At 40.4% G+C, this 13451-nt stretch overlaps 1 pseudogene; it reads right to left on the bottom strand.

Moving 5' to 3' along the window:
- Positions 1-5252: 5252 nt before the first annotated feature.
- LOC120529875 lies at positions 5253-13230 on the bottom strand (annotated as a pseudogene).
- Between the last annotated feature and the right edge of the window lie 221 nt (positions 13231-13451).

The following is a 13451-nucleotide window of genomic DNA, read 5'->3' as shown; positions in this document are numbered from 1 at the left end:
TACGGCACAGCACGGTTCAGTACAGCTCACCTTACTTCTGCTCAGTTCGGCTCGGTTTGCGTTTCGACTGCAGTTTAGTACCGCTTTAGAGTGGGCGGGATTATTCACGTGTCGTTATAGTTGCGCCGCCTCTACTGCCGTGACATCATCGTAAACATCATCTTAGCGACCTCCTGAAAAACTTTTTCATTCCGCGTTGCCCCACCGCTGGATCCGCTCCTAGGCTACCAACGAGAGGAACGTCTGTACTTCCTCAATAGACCATGAAACAGCCATTTTTGGTTAAAACAAAATGGTGCGTCCGAACCTTCGCTGGCTGTGGTAAAAATCTAGCGGGTCTGTTGTGTCTCGTGTTGCAAGTTCAGTGACGCAGTAATGACGATTTTCTCTGGCCAATCAGTGACCAGCAGAGTTTACACGTCACGTTTTGGTTATGTTCGGCGCGCTTGGAACCTCGGCTGAGGTGGTACTAAAAAAAGGACCAGGTACCAGGTACTGTTCCCAGTGGAAAACCCCCCAAAAGTGAGCTGAACTGAACCGTGTCGCGCCGTACTATGCAGTGGAAAACCGCCATTAACGACCCTCTCTATGGGGGTAGGAGAGGCTGTTAAAAGGTGTCACGGTTACATCTACCCACACCTCCCCCTTCCTTTGTTTTACTCAACGAGCCTATTCAGGGCAGTTGTGTGAAGTGAAACTAACTTGAAGGATAAAATTGTGGTCTCTAACAGCATTCCTCAGACTGAGACCGACAAAGCTGCATGGATGAGCAGTGAAACGTATCTACCTAACAAGAAAGAAGTCCAGTTGCCATGACTCATCTACCAGGTAATTTCACCTGGATGACTGAGAATCTTCACAGATATACCTCCACACCCTGTATGTCATAACAACATCGCACTGTAGTCATTCCAGTTTAATTTGCAGTTACCAGTTAACCTGCACGTCTTTGAGTTGGAAAATAATACCTTACCATAGAAAAACCACAAAGTCTACAAAAACAGGGGCTCAGCTGGGGTTAAACTCAGGGCTCTGGGTGAGAGGTGGTAGCTATAATATTGTGTCAGTTTAGATAATCAAACCTGGACATTTTTGAATACATCTGTCCTAATAGTGAGAAGATAAAAAATCTAATACAGATAGCTACTTATTCAAAAATCCATCCAAGTCTCTTGGAGCTGTATGGAAACAGAACTAACAGCTTTACCAGCCAATAAACTAACTGATGCTGAACTACATTATAATTTAAATAAAAGTTTATCCAAGGTGGTGGAGTGGCGGCAATGCTTATACATATTTAGCTGCTAGTGTGGACCAACACACAAATGGCAGCCTTTTTTCAGGGTGCTGCCGAGTACTTTTGAACTGACTCTCAGCTGTCATCATGCCATGCAGAAGTTTGATTAGATGTGATGATGAAATTCCACGGGGTAAACCTTCATTGTTCATGCATTGGTGCTTTGTGGTGAATAATCAACACTTATCTGGGAAGCCCCCTGCACGCTGTTTACTACATCACAGGGAAAACCTGTTCAATTGTTGGCGCTTTGTGACGATCAATCAATACTTTATTTAGGAAAGCTTCTGTAGTACAGTGGGATGAAGAAATTGGTCATAAGAGGAAAGTATCAGCTCATCTGTTAATTACACCCGCTCATCAGATTAAAAAAAAAATAGACAAAAAAAAAAATTACAGGGAACATTGGCTGTAAGTACGAATGGCCTCAACTTGGTCCGCTGTCAATTGTTACATGACTGGACATCATCAGAAGTCAACTGGATAATCACCGAAAACAATTAAAGTGAAGAGACTGTGAAACCAAAAATCCATCCATCCATCCATTATCCAACCCGCTATATCCTAATTACAGGGTCACGGGGGTCTGCAGGAGCCAATCCCAGCCAACACAGGGCACAAGGCAGGAAACAAACCCTGGGCAGGGCGCCAGCCCACCACAGGGCGCACACACACCCACACACTAGGGACAATTTAGGATCACCAATGCACCTACAGTAACCTGCATGTCTTTGGACTGAAGTACCCAGAGGAAACCCACGCAGACACAGGGAGAACATGCAACCCGGGTCTCCTAACTGTGAGGCAGCAGCGCTACCCACTGCGCCACCATGCCGCCCGAAACAAAAATCACAAGAGCAAATTTATCCTAATGATATTATGGGATGTAATATTTAATGTGTTTTATACTTGTATTTTGGTGTGTTTTTTTTCTTTTTTGCTATAAGAGGTTTTGCAGATTTTATTTTATTTTTTTCTCCAGCCGTCTGGAGTTTTTTTTTTTGTTTTTTCTGTCCTCTCTGGCCATCGGACCTTACTCTTTTTCTATGTTAACTAATGTTGTCTTATTTTAATTTCTTCTTTTGTCTTTTATTTTTCTTCATTATGTAAATCACTTTGAGCTACTTTTTTGTATAAATATGTGCTATATAAATAAATGTTTTTTTTTTTTAAGGATTATTCTTCATTTTCATTTGTTCTGGCAAAACTTGATTTCATTCCTGTTTCAGTTTTCTTTGCTTATGAAACGCTTTCTGGATGCAGTACGTGACCATGATCTTCACACTACGGCGGTAGTGACACTATGCATCATTCCTCGGTGGATACACAATGTCTCAGATTTCTCACCAGATTAATTCTCTTTACTTACAAGTTGGCTCTAGCTTCAGGCTTTGATTTCCTTTTTTTGCTTGTACTTTTTAGTCCCGTTAATTCTTGGCTGCCTGGTTTTCCTGATCTTGCAGTTCCGACCCCTTGCCTTTCCTGACTATATCTTTGCCCAGGGATATCATCTCCTAGTATATTTTCACTACTCACAATAATTCTCAAACATTTATGTGTCTCACTAAAATGAGCTTCTTACACCTAACTACCACTAACACAAATAATGAAGTAATGATAGCTGGACATGTGTGCTGCCGTCTTTAAAGTATTAAAAAGGTAACTCGATAGATCATGTTACAAACAACAGACATGGCAACGGTAAACAACAGGCTGTGACCTCGGAAAACCAATGCAAAATGGCGGTGGCCATGAAAGTTGTACACATGACATCACCAACGAAATGTTAAAATATAATGAATGAACAACTAATGAATATAACAACAATTGAAAAATAACAATCCTGATGTCATCAAGTTAAACTTAAAATAGTTTACCCTCTTTGAATAATTTTGCTTTAATGCTTGTTTAAATCAGAATGCTTTGCTTTGATGTGTCCTACGTCTTCTCCTGAAACATATGATTATACAACAACACTCCTTGCATATTTTGTCCTTCATGCCCAGCAGAACCCTGTGTGTACAATTCAGCCTGCATGACTGATCGGGTTGAGTGGCCAATGAAGATGAAGGCCTGACATGAGCTTTTTAACTGAAAATCACTGTAATACTTAAAGAGAAATTATCCTGCAAAATTTTAACTTTTCTGAATTACTTTAGAAAACTGCTTACAAATATTTATGAACGTGCAGCATACTGTCTAAATACTGCATATTCCTGTTGTGTATCCCATTGCATACAAAGCTTCAGGCAGGCCTGACTAGCATTTTGAAATGTACATTCACAGCTAAATACCATATAATACATGTTTTGACTTGGCATTTATGTTGAAGGTTTTTAAAAGCAAAAAAAAAGATTTTGCTCTTCTAGACGTGCAGAGGGCAAAACATTGCGAGTCTGTCAAATCAATAACTATTCTGAGCCACAGTCTTTAAACTGAAATGTCACAGAAAAATATTAGTGTATGTGTAATATCAAGCAATGTCATTATAGCCATTTTTAAAGTGATAATGAATGTTGATGTTTAATAATATATACTGTATGTGAACATTTGTTTTGACAGTAAAACAAGGAAAGGTCATGTACCTGGAGGGTTTTTTCAGCTCAGCCACTGATGAGATTAAGCAGCAGAATTCCACTATTATTCACTCATCCTTATCCATCCATTCATTTATCATTAAATCTGCTTCACGCAGATCAGAGCGGCTGGAGGCCGGAGCTAATCTTGAAGGCATTAGGCACAAGACAGGAAACAACTATAGTTTGGGCACCATACGGTCACTCGTCACACACAGTCAGTCACATGTTGTGAACTCAACTTAACACAAACTTAAACATACACTCATATGAAGTGCAATATGTCTTTGATATTTGTCCATATTCAATACATGGCAGAATCGTAAATATGTTTAGGTACCGAAATCTGTTCCTTCTAATTCCAAATTCCAAATGCATTTGCTAAAGTAAATGTAAGGTTGTCACCTCATAATACTTTATTTACTACCATCCCAGGTCATGGACATAATCATTTAAATTCTTTATAAAGTTGACTGCATTCTGATCTGACAAGGAAACATTTTTAAAAAGCACTTATTCAAAAGAGACAGTACTGTGGCTGGAAGAAAGGCAACAAAATGTGTTCTTTCAAGTGTTGTTTCCTAGTGACTAAATGAACAACCACATGAATATACTGGTAAATGGAGCAACGACAAGAAACTAAAATCTGAAATGATGTAATAAACCACAATTAGAATATGAGTAACTAATTAACATAAACACATACTGTAAATGTCACTTATTGGAAAAACTCTGAAGTCATTCACTGACTGGATAGTTTTATTACATTATTTGCATACATTAGCAAATACACATTTGTCTGTGGTAGGAGCAATGGATGCATTCAAGTTGGAGGTGGGATTACATCAGGGATCGGCTCTGAGCCCTTTCTTATTTGCAATGGTGATGGACAGGTTGACAGACGAGATTAGACAGGAGTCCCCGTGGACTATGATGTTTGCTGATGAGATTGTGATCTGTAGTGATAGTAGGGAGCAGGTTGAGGAGACCCTGGAGAGGTGGAGATATGCTCTAGAGAGGACAGGATTGAAGGTCAGTAGGAACAAGACAGAATACATATATGTGATAAGAGGAAGGTCAGTGGAATGGTGAGGATGCAGGGAGTAGAGTTGGTGAAGGTGGATAAGTTTAAATACTAAAGATCAACAGTACAGAGTAATGGGGATTGTGGAAGAGGTGAAAAAGAGAGTGCAGGCAGGGTGGAATGGGTGGAGAAGAGTGTCAGGAGTAATTTGTGACAGACGGGTATCAGCAAGAGTAGCAGCTGATGTAGAGGGTACAGGATCTGTTGCAGGCCTCTCTATCTTCTTAAAGAATTGTTCCAGGCTAGTCTGGAAGGTTGATGACTTCTTATCTTCCAAAATCTGCTTATAGCATTACTAGGCATCCATAACAGCTCTGTAGGCCTTACTGAATCTATCATCGCTGGGGTCCTCAGCCTGAAATTTTGCCAACCCATCCTCTATCATAGAAAAACCTTCTGCCAAACCCTTGGTGGTAAATCTCTTGGGTTCTGGGGTTTCTATCTCTTCCTCTTCAATCAGTTGTTTCTCAAGCTGAATAAGGTCCTCAGCAGACAGCTCTCTCCATGCGATGCCAGTAGCTCTGTGACATCCTCAGGCTCCACATCCAAATTAAGCTGTTTACCCATGGCAACAACCTCTGTTATAGCCTCCACTGACTCCTCAAAGCCATACACAAACTGGGGGCACAGTTTTTTCCACACACCATTTAAGTTTGTTTGCCTCACTTCATCCCAGGCAAAAGCAATGTTTTGTACAGCATTGTAAATGTTATAAGACTTCCAAAAGTCTTTGAGTGTCAGGTTCTTGCCCTTCTCAGTTGCATTAAGGGCCAAAGCAAATGTCCTCCGGAGGTAGTAGGCCTTAAAAGAGGCAATGACACCTTGGTCCATGGGCTGTAAAAGGGCAGTAGTATTAAGTGGAAAGTAAACCACCTTGACATTAGGGCTAAAGTCACTCAAGTGGGCAGGGTGACCTGGGGCATTGTTCAGCACTAGCAACACCTTAAAAGGTAGTCCCTTGCTAACACAGTAGTCCTTCACTGCTGGCACAAAATGGCTGGAAAACCACTCCTCAAAAATCTGAAGTGTCACCCATGCCTTCTTGTTAGACCTCCAGACAACAGGCAGTTGACCCTTCCAAATGCCCTTTAGTGCTCTTGGATTCTCGGCCTGGTACACCAACAGAGGCTTGAGTTTGAAGTCACTTGCAGCATTCCCTCCAAGAAACAAAGTCAGTCTCTCCTTGCCAGCTTTATGGCCTGGTGCTGTCTTCTCCTCCCTGGCGATATAGGTCCTGTTAGACATACGCTTCCAAAAAAGGCCTGTCTCATCAACATTAAACACTTGTTCAGCACAGTAGCCCCCCTCTTTAATTAATTCAGTCAACTTATTAGGAAATGTGCTTGCTGCTTTTTCTTCCCCACTAACAGCTTCACCCTGTACCTTAAGGTTATGCAAGTTGGCACGAGCTTTGAAACGCATGAACCAACCCCTGCTAGCCAAACACTTCACTTTCACTCCCTTCCCACTTTTCACTTTTTATTGCCTGAAACAATCGTTTAGCCTTCTCCTGAATCAACATTAGACTTACTGGTATACACCGCTGATGCTGGTCTTCCAGCCACAAAATTAGCAGTCTTTCCATCTCATTCATTATGCCACTGCGCTGTTTAGTAATCACAGTCGATTTCATTGGAGCTGATCCCTTTACATGCTCTATCCTTGATAATTATTGCTACGGTAGAGCGGCTAAGGCGTAGCGTGTGGCTGATGTTCATTGTTGATTCTCCTTTTTCTGATCTCTTTAAAATATCTAATTTCACTTCCATCGTGATGGCTTTCCTCTTCTTCAAAGCACTAACATCTGAAGACTCTGAATTTCATTTAAAAGCCATGATAAGAGCCAAAAAGTCACCAGTATACACTTGTGCTGCACTCAACCAAACTACCTGTAGTTCACCGACTCCCTCACTCATACGCCGTGTACTTTTGCCACCCGCAACCAAATTAATTCACCCCTGTAAGTCTGCAAGTACGATTCTAACAGCGTAATCTGAAACACTCACATCTCAAGTTTTTATGGGAATGAGCATCGTACACTCGAAATGTCGTATGTTGCGACGTTGTAACCGTTGTAACTCCCTAAATAATAAAAACCATCATTTAAAAACTGCATTTTGTGTTTACTTGTGTTATATTTGACTAATGGTTAAATGTGTTTGATGATCAGAAACATTTTGTGTGACAAACATGCAAAAGAATAAGAAATCAGGAAGGGGGCAAATAGTTTTTCACACCACTGTATGTATATATATATATATATATAAAGCTGGCCAACACACAGTAGACCAATTCCTTCATGTTTTCTGAAATGGCATCTTCAAGCATATATTTTTCTGAGACAATCATGTAAATGAAGTTGCTGCAAGTAATGTCCCTCTTGACTTTCTCAAATTGTAAATTCACTGTTTTGAATCTAAACCCTGTATATTTCAATCTCCCGATTCTTAGCTTTTCTCTTGTGTCTCCAGGTTCTTTTGCTAAATGGAGGGCAGGGTGCCTCTATTAAAGGCTTCACTTAGGGCAACAAAGAGACTAGTGCTTACCAAATGACAATAAATGTTATAACACAATATGAAATTTAATTAGATTATGGACATGCTCATTATTAATTTATATAACTGTTTCATCTTGATGTATTCCGTGTAGTTTAAGCGTCAGTTGCTGCTGCACTGAAATTCTCCTTAGATCAATGCATCAATCCAGGGGCTAAATTACTGATACAACCTTTTAATGACTGCAACAGGCCACACCATGTGTGACAAATCAGGAGGTACATGGAACTGAGGCAATGTGCACAACAATTAAAGAATACTCAATAACTCACTTCAAACATAGGGTGACAGTCAGCTTCAGCATCTTAATAATGGACACCCTGTTAGGTTTTTATTGTTTAAGATCCACTATTGATATGTTATGATCTGCTGGCCTTCACAAAATTCATAATGAGGCATTGCCTCTAAAACTAGGCCTCAAAGCTCCAATGATGTCTATCAGCCAAACGAGCCTCACCTCAAATTCCACAACTTTTAAGCTGGTGATGAACAATAGTCTGCATTCAAGTCTGTGGATATCACAATGAATTCTCTTACAATATTTGTAATTAAGAGTCAGGAAAGGCAATTTTGATAATGATGTTTGATTTTACGTTTTTGGCTGCATGTCAGTCGTCTCCATCGTAGCTTGAACTATTGAAGAGGCGATGTTGTTGACACCTGCTTGTAGTACTATCAATCCAAACATCTGTTCTTGTTCTTTCTGAAGAGGGGCAGGGCTCTTCTTTTAACATCCAGAATTTATGCAGGACACAACTGTTTTTCAATTAGATGGCACAAAGTTAAAGTTGTGCACAATCGAATATCCAGTACCAAGATCATAACCATGATCTGCAGGCACAGTAAAGGAACAGAGAAACTCACAGCAGTTGTTTATGGTGAAGTCTGCTTGAGAAAGCGAAGGTGACTTGGGCTTGAACCTCCACTGGTGTTGCTGAAACTCCGCAGATACTGTTATCATTATCATGAGTTGTAGCGTGGATAAAGCTGACTCAGCCCAAGGTCCAAGCATCACACCAAGCAGATAAAGTTGCACAGTTAATACAAAGGCTTCAAAGAACGCCTTTTGTCTGCCTACCAGGCTAAGCTTATGTTTCCCTGACTGTGATCTTGTTAGGAGCTGCAAAATCCGTTTCTCTAAAGTCTTGAGTTCACCAACGCCATGCTGTAGCACATAGCTCAGAATAAGTCATCTCCCTATTGCAGTAGTTTCACATGATTTTGTGCAAGGTAAATTCCTGCATATACATGCGGATGGACCTAACTGTGTCCATCTGAACTGCAGACAAAACCTCAAAATATCTTGAGCAAATGCAAGGCAATATAGCAGTAAATAAGTACCGTACATACATACAAACAGACCATAGTCAAATAGGTGGAGCTCTGTCAACAATGCACCACAGTGACTTTCTAACTTCGTTATGTCTGAATTGTTTTCTTCATTGCACAGCAAAAGTAATATCACTACTTAGTAAATTACTATAGCAAAGTGCTCCGCATACAGACTACATAAAACACATTAATTAACTAGAGTACAGTAGATAACAATATGATATTTTACTATATTCAGGCAATCAAATGAACACAATGCTTGATAATTACATCCGATACAATTTACTGTTTCACAAAAAGTCACTGCTAGAGTAGGAGGAAGCAAACAGACGTCACATCAGATTAGTGTGGGTGGGTTATTTTGCAGGGTTGACTGGCATTATGTTTCAAAGGATATTAGTTTTGAGGCCATATGATGTGACTTGATGGAAGGAGAAAATAACACATGTGATGCCATAAAAAAGCACTAGCCACCATTCTGATTTTCCAGTATCTTTGCATAATTCTCAGTTAATTTAGTCTAATCTGTTTTGTTAGCTGTAGCTCTAAACAGAAGAAAGTTTGAGGGAAATAATGCCAAAGATTGGCACTTCCTCTGTTTCTTTGGTATCCAAGTTAATCAAACATGACATGAAGGTTATTGCCCCCAACTGAACTGAGTTGAAGTACAGAGATAATGAGGGTAACTGTTTGTTTGAATATTCTGACTAAACACAACTCTGAAATGAATTAAGCAAGTCTGGGAATTTAGCACTGTATTTCAGTAACAATTGATTCTGACTCTGTCCCTTACCTTAAGAATGAAGTAGTGAGTGTGGCAGTCCTAGAGGCCTAAGTATCTGCAGTTCCATCACACAACAATCAAAGCTATATTGTCTAAATGTAGAAAGTTAAGAACAGGCGCCTAACTTTACAGGAGAAGCCATCCTGCATAAATGTTTCCAAGTGCATGGCGGAAATGTTCCACACATACTTGCAGAACAACATCTAGGGATCTGTAGGTCTCTCTCTTTCAAGGTCACTTTCATTAGTCTGCTAGAGGAACCCGAACAAAGACAAATTGAATCCATGGCAAAGTAGCAAGGTGGAAGCCATTGCCACAAATAACAGTATGGCTCATGTTTACTAAAATGCACCTTGGTCATCTTCAGAAGTTCTAGAACAACTTTCTATGCACATATGTGTGAAAAACTGAACTTTTGACATGTACACTGCAGAGTAAGAATTTCACACCAGTGGTGAAGCATGCTTTTGGTATTACTGGTCAAATATGGTTACAACAAATATATTTACAACTAGCAAAATACCCTCGCTTCGCAGTGGCGAAGTACTGCCTTCAAATTTTTATTAAGAAGAAAATTAAACCTTTTTAAACTGAGGGAAAATATACCAATAATTATTTGTTAAGGATCTCTTTGTATACCACATTGTGAGTTCGGCCCTCCAGTTGTAATATGACCAAGCTATGCGCTGAGCTTACTCTTGAGTATGCAACGTACAGTTTATCTTGTCTCAGATCTCACAGCTTGGATTGCTGCTGTCATAATCGGTTTGAGTTTCATGGTTTGTTTCAATCACATTAGTATTTGTAGGACTTGTGTTGAAGAGACATTTGGCATCTGTCTTGCGTTGTAAGTATACAACCGGTTTCATCGATAACGTCACATCCAGCTTTTGAGAGTTTAAACATTCATAAACATCAAAGTGTCCACTAATGAAATCATCACCTAATCTAAGATGTTTAAGAGGCATTGGCGGTTGTCGAAAGGTGTAAAATATTTGGCCATTTCGGTACACTTGAAAACGACAACCGAACAATTCAGTGGCAGCCATCAACTCACATGCTTAAGCATTTCATTCTTATAGTGCTCCTGTGTAGTATAATTATCTCCTGTACCATCATCAGTCCACACTTTGAACCTATCCCAGTCATTCAATACATAAGACACAATGTTCCTCTGGATATCAAGAGTGAGCCTGATATGGCCATGCAATATTTAACAAAGAGAATGGAAAAGGCAGGTGCCATCTCCGGGCATGGAAACCTTTCGGTAAGTGACAGTTCTTTGATCGATCGTGATCACCTCGATAATGTTAATGGGTGTACGGTTGGAATGATAAAGGAAATGTGTACCTGAACAATGTAAAGTAAGTCTAAAATACCTACACAATAATTATAATCATAATAAATGAACAATAAAACAGCAGAGAAGCCGTGGATTAAAAAAAAAGGCTGTAGTTATCAGCAGGGAGATGTGAATCCCGTGGCGAAGCAAGGAAGGGAATGTAGAGACTGGAGCAACAGACGGCCTTATATAGGCAGGCAGCCAACAACGTGGGAGGCGTTGGGATGGGGGACCCAATGCCGCCTCACACGGTGACCGAGCTGCAGGCTATGGATGTATATATATGTACGTAAGTAGGATTCAGTTAGCGTTGGGAACCCGCGTACCAAATTTCTTGAAGATGGGCCCATAAGTAACAAAGACTGTTGAAAAGTTCAATATGGTGGCTGACATTGGCATCATACCACCAAAATAAGTACGTACATTGGTTTCGGTTAACTCAGGGAAGCTGCCTACCAAATTTCGTGAAGATGGAGCCATAAATAAGAAAGTTCAACATGGCGAACTTTGTCAACCATTATGACCATTACTCGTAGAATTTTGAAATGAAACCTGCTTAACTTTTGTAAGTAAGCTGTAAGGAATGAGCCTGCCAAATTTCAGTCTTCTACCTACACGGGAAGTTGGAGAATTAGTGACGTTGGAAAGTTCAATATTGCGGCTGACAGTGGTGTCATACCACCGAAATAAGTACGTACATCGGTTTCGGTTAGCGCAGGGAAGCCGCCTACCAAATTTCGTGAAGATGGGGTCATAAATAAGAAAGTTCAACATGGCGGACGTTGCCAACCGTTATGATCGTTACATGTAGAATTTCGAAATGAAACCTGTTTAACTTTTGTAAGTAAGCTGTATGGAATGAGCCTGCCAAATTTCAGCCTTTTACCTACACGGAAAGTTGGAGAATTAGTGTCGTTGGAAAGTTCAATATAGCAGCTGACAGTGGCATCATACCACCGAAATAAGTACGTACATCGGTTTCGGTTAGCGCAGGGAAGCCACCTACCAAATTTCATGAAGATGGGGTCATAAATAAGAAAGTTCAACAAGGTGGACGTTGCCGACCGTTATCGACCGTTACGTGTAGAATTTCGAAATGAAACCTGCTTAACTTTTGTAAGTAAGCTGTAAGGAATAAGCCTGCCTTCTACCTACACGGGAAGTTGGAGAATTAGTGATGAGTGAGTGAGTGAGTGAGTGAGGGCTTTGCCTTTTATTAGTATAGATGAAATTTTCATTATGACAAAGTGTTTTATGGTCCTGACAGTTTCCCCATAAGACAGAGTCTATAAAAATCTTGTTACCACGAAATACATTCAGCAGATACTTTCTTTACAACAAAGTGCCCAAAAGACCTTGAAATGCCTGAATGAATCATCCACAGAGCAGTTAGTTCGGTGGTCACAGCTCAGTTGTGCACAACGATCCCCGAACAGAAACATTATAAATTTTTCTCTTTCTTTGAACTTTCCTCGTACCGTTTTTTACTGTTTTTGTTTTCAGTGATACCTTTTGCTTATTGCTTGTCAACATTTGAAAAACATCCATTGGAATTTAACTGATTGTCACCCTCCTACAGAAACGACAGACATGAAAAAACGACAACAATTCACATTAGAAAAAAAACCTTGAAATTTTTGCCGCTCTTGATTCCGGCAAAAAGACAAAAAGATGTTGCCAGTGAATTCGGAATTTCGCCATCAACATTGTCAACTTTCTTGAAAGATCAAGTAAAAATAGAAAAAAAATCTTGGGCCTCAGCACAATCATATGCAAACACTGCATTTGAAGATGTTGAAAAAGCAGTCATTCCTCTCATCATTGGCAAGTCAACCACTCCTCTGCGTTTTAAGCGTGTTACATTCCTTCCCTGCGAGTATAAAGCAAACCAGCGAGCTTGGATGACATTTTGGGAAACAGGCTACAACAACTTGACAAGTTGACATGCAAGTCACTGTCTTGCACCCCAAAACATGAGGCTGAGTCTCAGTACTTTAGCAAAAACAGCTTTATTCAGCTTGAAACAGGAACAGTACGGTTATTTATTGTAGCGTGATCTGCCATTCTCCTATACACAGACACAGCAATCAGGCAGGTTCGTGGCTAGTTTAGTGGCCAAGTAATACTGTTACCTGCATGTATAATGTTAATTGCATCACCTATCGACAATAGGCGCTCGACCGCGATCGGCTCGGATTTGATTCTCCGGCGCTCCGCTGAAGCACTGTGACAAGCAATCTTCCACTGACACGGCAATCATTTTTCCGGACGGGTGTTGTCCCAAAAGAGATCAGAAACCTCACAATATGTGGAAGAAGAAAAGGAAGCTTCTGCTTCTGACTGATAACTGTGCTGCTCACAGCATGCTTCCACATTTAGATAATGTTCACGTTGCGTTCCTCTCACCCAATTGCATGGCAGTGCTTCAGCCAATGAATTTGGGCATCATTCGCACCCTGAAAGTGCATTATCGCAAGGAAA

This window comes from Polypterus senegalus, chromosome 5, assembly GCF_016835505.1.
Source record: "Polypterus senegalus isolate Bchr_013 chromosome 5, ASM1683550v1, whole genome shotgun sequence".
NCBI classification, from domain to species: domain Eukaryota; kingdom Metazoa; phylum Chordata; class Cladistia; order Polypteriformes; family Polypteridae; genus Polypterus; species Polypterus senegalus.
The sequence above is the reverse complement of the archived record's forward strand: the minus strand, read 5'-3'. Positions and strand labels throughout refer to the sequence as shown.